The 6839-nt window shown below is 42.5% G+C and overlaps 1 long non-coding RNA gene across 1 annotated transcript in view; it reads left to right on the forward strand.

Annotated features, from left to right (window-relative positions):
• Positions 1–241: 241 nt before the first annotated feature.
• Positions 242–6839, forward strand: part of LOC103461895 (uncharacterized) — a 43338-nt gene continuing 36740 nt past the window's right edge. The window contains exon 1 of the long non-coding RNA XR_533235.2: positions 242–552. This is a non-coding gene — a long non-coding RNA (uncharacterized LOC103461895). The remainder of the gene's footprint in view (positions 553–6839) is intronic.

Below are 6839 nucleotides of genomic sequence, written 5' to 3' on the forward strand. Positions count from 1 at the left end.
TCCGGATGCTTAGCAGGATATGGCTACATGATGGAGGGACGTTTTCTCCATTGCTGCTCATTATTCCTCGTCTGTAACACAATATTTGCGTGTTGACCTTTTGAACGTGACGTCACGCCCTGCAGAGCTCCGCCCACTCCGCCATGACGGACAAAAACAACCAATACCTCATCTGTAAGCTACTTCACTTCTGTTTAATTAGAAATTAAACAGAGATTAAACGTTTTCTCCATTGCTGCTCATTATTCCTCGTYCGCAACACAATATTTGCGTGTTGACCTTTTGAACGTGACGTCACGCCCTGCAGAGCTCCGCCCACTTCCGCCATGACGGACAAAAACAACCAATGCCTCCTCTGAAGTTGGTCTAAAACCAGACATCTGTAAGCTACTATCACTTCTGTTTAATTTCACTTTAGAAATGGCGACAGGTTGCTGCACAAAACAGACAAGGTTGCAAACCAAACCTGCCATTTGATTGTTTAACTTCTCCTGAGGAAAGATGCGGCTGATTTCAGCAGCCAATCATGACGACTGTTACACTTTTTACAAGGTAAGAAAACTAACATTCATATACTTTATCAGTAAACATGATTAGAAACATGTCAAATATCGCATTAAGGAGAAGTGACGCGTCTCTGATCATTGGTAACCATGGAGACAGTGCAGCACCGTCATGTAGCCTAGCATGTATGGGGAAAAAAACCTGTTAGCATCTGGTCGTTTGTACGTTTGTAAGGTTTCTCTGGTGAAACGGGAAACTGATTGTGAAATGGTGAAATAAACCATGTGGCGTGAATTCAGGCAAAGTCGGTCATTTGATCAACATTTTCATGTAACGGTAAAATACTGCAAGTACACTTTCAGAGATTCATAAACTTTAAATTCTCATGAACATTTAACACTGGAGCTGGAAGAAAATTTTAAATATCCAAAGTAAAACGACAGAAACGACAAATGAAATGAATTATTTAGTTTCAGCAAACAATGGTGGCTAGTTGAGACCAAAACACCAAACTGAAGAGTTTTATCATCCAGTTCCTGGTAGAAAGAGAAAAACTATAAACTGTCCAAATGGAAATCATTGAGTTCGTTGAAGTTTATCATGTGATTAACTGAGTTATTGCTAATTGCGGCAGGCCGGGTTATAACTTCCTGTTGTTTGGGACGTTGTTGGAATCCAAGTCCATCCATCTTGAATTATAATGTTCTTTAAAACCACACAGGACCAGCGAGAGGTAGAAAGGCATCAAACAATGATGTAAAAACAATAACTAAGACACACATAACAGGGTTAACAACCTGCCGTGTCCTTTGTGTTTCATGCGTTTGGTTTTTATCTTGTCTGATCTCTGAATAAATTGCGTCTTTGCGAAGTTGCTGTGCCAGTCCCCATTATAACATGGCTCTCCCTGTTACACCAGACTTTAATGGCAAAATATCCCTCTGGAGAAAAATTCAGCCTCATTATTTAGAAACGGGAAGCCATTAAGGCTTTGTGGAGGAGAACAGAACAAAAGCAACATGTTCATTTTGGCTTACTTTTGACTCCAATGTGAAACTGGCACATCTCGCTTTGTTGTGCCTTCATGAAAGGAGTTTTCATCACTTTGTTGTTTTTATTTTCATTGTATTTGCAATTTTAATGAAGATGTGGTAGAGAAAGCATAGCACTGTGTTTACAGGGTTATGAAACAGAACGTGCTAATATAACACATATCCTATATATTGTGAAGACTAATTAATTTGTGTAATTGCACTGATCACATCTGTGTTAGTCATCTTAATTACACAGTTCTTGGAAACAAACGGCATTTATGCAACATTTGAAAGATGGTTAAACCTTTTTCACAACGCCTTTTTGCATTTTTGTCTTTATACACCAGAGCGAAGCGGAGGCCCAGAAATTTACTCAACCAGGAGAAACTTATGTCAGCATATGTTTAAAAGGCAGTCATCCAGAAATTACTCAAGATTGAAAAGTATTTAGTAAAACAGCGACTCAAAACTTCAACCGTCTAATGTTTAAAAATTACATCATCAGACAAAAGTTATGTGGGATTTTGGTCATTTTAACAACCAAAATGACAATAATTCCTGTAGATCACACGATTACAATATAACATGATGAAGCAAAAGAAACATTTTTTAAAGTTTTGTTCGATATAAAACTTCAGAAACTTTAACAGAAGCTGCAGGTCTGTGTCTGTGTCCGGTGTGTTTTGGTTAAAACATGTTTGTTCTTCATTCAGCAGGAAGAAAATCCAGAAATTTTACTCAAAAATATTCTTACAAATACAATGTTTCTCCAAAATGTTACCTGATTATATGGAGCTGAATAAATGTAACCAGTTATGGTGGACACAACGCGACAGGAAGTCAGAGCTTTTATTTTGACATTATTGCATATACATTGTATTTATTTTATATATATATTTTAGTTACTCTTTAACGGTTTTTCTGAATAACTCAAACCCACTCTCTCTCTCTCTCTCTCTCTCTCTGTCGGCTGCGTTACACACACACTCGTTGCCATAGCAACAGATGATCTGTCAAGAGTTGTGTGTGTGACGCCTTTTTATTTTCTATCCATCCATCCATTTTCTTACACCCTTGTCCCTCAGTGGGGTCGGGAGGGTTGCTGGTTCCTCTCCAGCTAGCGTACCAGGTGAGAGGCGGGGTCACCTGGACAGGTCGCCAGTCTGTCGCAGGGCAACACAGAGACACACAACCATGCACACACACACTCACACCTAGGGACAATTTAGACAGACCAATTAACCTAACAGTCATGTTTTTGGACTGTGGGAGGAAACCGGACTACTTGGAGAAAACCCACCATGCACAGGGAGAACATGGAGACTCCATGCAGAAAGACCGGGGCCGGGAATCGAACCCAGAACCTTCTTGCTGCAAGGCAACAGCTCTACCAACTGCGCCACTGTGCAGCCCTTTTTATTTTCTAACTAAACCCAAACATTGAATTCCACAGCACATCTACATGTCAAGCTAGCATGACCTGCTTCTCTCTCCCTCGGTACTTTTTTCGTCGTTAAAACTTTTCCTGATGGTGTTATTTAGTTTTCGTAAAGCACTGCATCCTTTTTCTTTGAAATATCATGCGTACTTTTAAGATTGAGCGCGTTACGTTGATAACATAACAGCCGAAACCGATGCTAGTCATCGCTAGCCAGCAGCTTTTAGGCCTCCAGCAGGCAGACGGGGACGTGACGCCCCCGTGTCCGTAGCTCAAACCACCTGGATGAAAAACCTGCAGTGCTTCATGTTAAAATGTAAACAAACAGTTTAAATAAAGCCTTTAGTCCAGTTGTTCCCTCTGACTAGATGATCTGAGGTCAACAATGTCCAAACCAGACCAAGCCGGGCTTCAAAGGTGAGAACTAAGATCTTCAGTAGTAACATGAATATGGAGCCAATATAAAAACACCAGAACAGAAGTCATGTTTCGTTTAAAAGCCTCACTGCAGCGTTTTGGACTGACTGAAGTCTCTTAATGTCTGACTGGGAGCTCGTTAAAAAGCTCTTCCACAAACCCAGAAAAGAGGAGACAACGTGTGACTAATCGCCTCCATCTCCGTAGTTTGGAGACATTCCTCAGCTAAAGGAAGCAGTTATTAATCTTTTTTTTATTATTATTTATCTCCAGGGAAAAATCGGAGTCCAAACCCACAGCAAGGTTTCTGAGAGGCGAAGAAACCTGCTGGAAACGAGAACAGCGTCCGTCAGGAGCCATGATCAGTTTGTGATTCGTTCCAGTTAAACTGTTTTTATTAAACCTCGACTTCATCTGCTAGTGACTCCAATTCAAAAAGTCCAGCTTTCCTAAATAAGTCGTAAAAATCACCGGGATTTTATGGAGATCAGTGACCGTGTCTACAAATACTTCTAAAAATTTTTTAAAAATGCCAACTTTAACTGTTTAAAGACCAACTATAAGGAGGCTCAATTCGTTGAAATATTAAAATATATAAAGTAATTTTATTAATGAATAACTAAAATTGACTAGACCCAAAAAACTTAAAAAAATAAAAGTTCATGAAATATGTAAAATAGCTCTACAAAATAAAAGTGGTACAAGCTAAATTATTAAATAAACTAAACCCATTAAAATAGTTGTTTTATATGTTGAACAGAATTAGTTTTTTCTTTTGGAGGTGATATCAGTGACATGTTTTTGTGGTTGTCTCTTCTTGAATGTTTGTGATGATCAATAATTCAGTCGATTTGTTTGGTGATTGTGCTGCGGTTCTTCCTCTCTGCTCTGAGTCAAACCAACCTGTTCCCCTCCCGGCCTGTGGGGGCGCTGCACCAAGAACCACTGAAGGAAACAACACGGAAACCTCTGAAGACACTGAGCGCAACAAAACTGGAGTTGCGGTTGGAAGATTTCTCCTTAGTTTTTGGTTAAAGACCACGAGCCATTTCCCCCGCTAGAGCTAGCCTAGAGTGTTTGTTTTGGTTGTATTTACCCAGAATGCCCTGCGCTGTAGCCCACTTCCTTCTTTGGTTCGGTTGGTATTCACACATACATTCGAACCGAACCAGAGTTCACTTCCACTGAACTGAGACTGAGGCTCGTAGACGGACCGGAGTCCGATTAGCATTCACACGTCCCAAACCGAACCGGATTTTCTGGACAAGCGGACTGGAGCTGGATTAGAGCGGATTAAACGCGTCTGGTGTTATTTTATCGGTAAACTGGAAACATCCTGGCAGTGGAACTGAACTCCAAAGCCGTAGCTGGAACCGCAGTTAATTTCCAAACGGTCTGACAGGAAGTGGTTTGTCACCCTGAAGACGGTTCAGGTCTCCACCGCGAGGAAGACGTGTCGCGTTTGACGGTTTCCCGGGTGTTTCTGAGAAACGACCCGTTCTCGGAGGCCATCTTGTCCCTCGGCTTCTCAAACTCTCTTTTTTTTAATTTTCTGAATTAGGATGTAAGTGCTGACTCGTACCTCTGAGCCGCTGACCTGCGCTGCATTCATGAGGCGTTCAGCTTCAAATGTGCTGTTTAACAGTTGCCTGCTTTGCAGCCTAATGAGCTGCGCCTCTGGAATATCAAATCAATACTGAAAGGCATCATCGGGCGAAGTGAAATAATTGGATGTTTGAAGGCCTCCTGCATTGTGACTGTACAACTTGACAGTATTTATATTAATTTTGATGGATTGAGCTTTAATTAAAAGGGGAATATGCGTCAGGCAGCCATTAGCTCTCTGAAAAGAACAAGTCCTTAAGTTTTAAAAACCCGGTTACGTCCGAATCAAGACGTCATCAGCCGGTAACCTGGTGGTGTTTGTGTTTTCAGAGGCCAAGTGAGGTTCAGATCAAACACAAACATCTGTGGATGCAGCATCCATCATTCCCGTGGATCAATGTTGACGTTTATTCAGCAGTGGGAGCCGACAGTATCGTCACAACAAGACGAGGGAAGCTGATGAAAACGAACAGCAACGGCCTTCGGTTGAGAGTTAAGCTTTCGTAGAGAAAAGCATCTGGATGTAAATCGGTGGGACTGTGATGCACTTCACTGACTCACACGTCCTTCATGACTTCATAATTGCATTTTTCAGTTGTTTACGTCCAGATTTGCCGCGTCGGACTTCTGGTGCAGAATTATGACACGTTTCTCACGTCTGCTGCGTAAAAGTTGGGTTAAGATGGCCGTTCAGACTGCAGGCGCTTTGACGACTATCAGACATGGAAGTGGCTCAAAGTGGATTCCTTTGGAGTGAAAAGATCAGCATTTGGTGGTTCAGACTGATTTAGATCAGATTCAGCTGCTGTGACTTTGCCGTCGAGTAAAACACTTAATTGGGGTCAGAGTTCAAACCCAGACCCTTCCTGCTACCAACCGCTCTGCCGTTTAGCCTCAGACTTTACATTTGCTGTGTTTTTCGCAGGATTTCCAGATATTCTATTTCTAAGACATGAACCATTTTACAAATATTTACCAAAGCAAAGACGAACTGTGATGTAAACAGACTGGACTCGGTAGAAGCAGCAGAGGAAGACGCATCAGCAGCTTTCAGAGATCGAGACCGAACCTCTGATTGGCGTCGTTCTTCAGTTTGTGTTCAACTTCCTCCCCTTCTCTCTCTAACCAGCCGGTAACGTCTAGCTGCCTGGAGACCCTCATGCAAAGTCTGATTCATTACATTTCTGCATTTCTTCAGACGAGATGAAGCTGTCAAAGCTGAAAATCCTCCTTATTCCTCCTCCACGCTCAGTCTGAACCAATCAGACGCGTCTGTCGGCGGTCAGCAGGAGCTCTGCTTTGATCAAGTGTCACGCCGGATGATAGGCGCTGCTCTATGAAAATGGAAAGAAAATTCAATTATCCTCAGCTTTGTTGTTGCATATTAATTATGGTACAAAGTGGAAGCAGCGGCGGCGGATGGTGTGACGATGGATTTAAATAGATTACAGGGCGACTGGGTGAGTGTGTTAAGAGCTGAGCGAGTGTGTTTGTTCGCTTGTTAAGTGTCGCTTTTACACATATTTGTTTAGCCGAATTGGGGATGTGGTGTCGACGCTTAATGGAGATGAATGAGCGCCGAGGCTTTCAGTGGCCGGGTTCTGCTGGAGGCAGCGGGGGCACTGCGGTCATCCGGAGACCGGTTCTGACCCAACATGACCGGTTCTGACCCAACATGACCGGTTCTGGCCCAACATGAGGGGTTCTGGCCCAACATGACCGGTTCTGACCTAACATGACCGGTTCTGGTCCAACATGACCGGTTCTGGTCCAACATGAGTGGTTCTGGTTCAACATGAGTGGTTCTGGTTCAACATGACCGGTTCTGGTCCAACATGAGT

Source organism: Poecilia reticulata, linkage group LG2 (genome assembly GCF_000633615.1).
Source record: "Poecilia reticulata strain Guanapo linkage group LG2, Guppy_female_1.0+MT, whole genome shotgun sequence".
Classification (NCBI taxonomy): domain Eukaryota; kingdom Metazoa; phylum Chordata; class Actinopteri; order Cyprinodontiformes; family Poeciliidae; genus Poecilia; species Poecilia reticulata.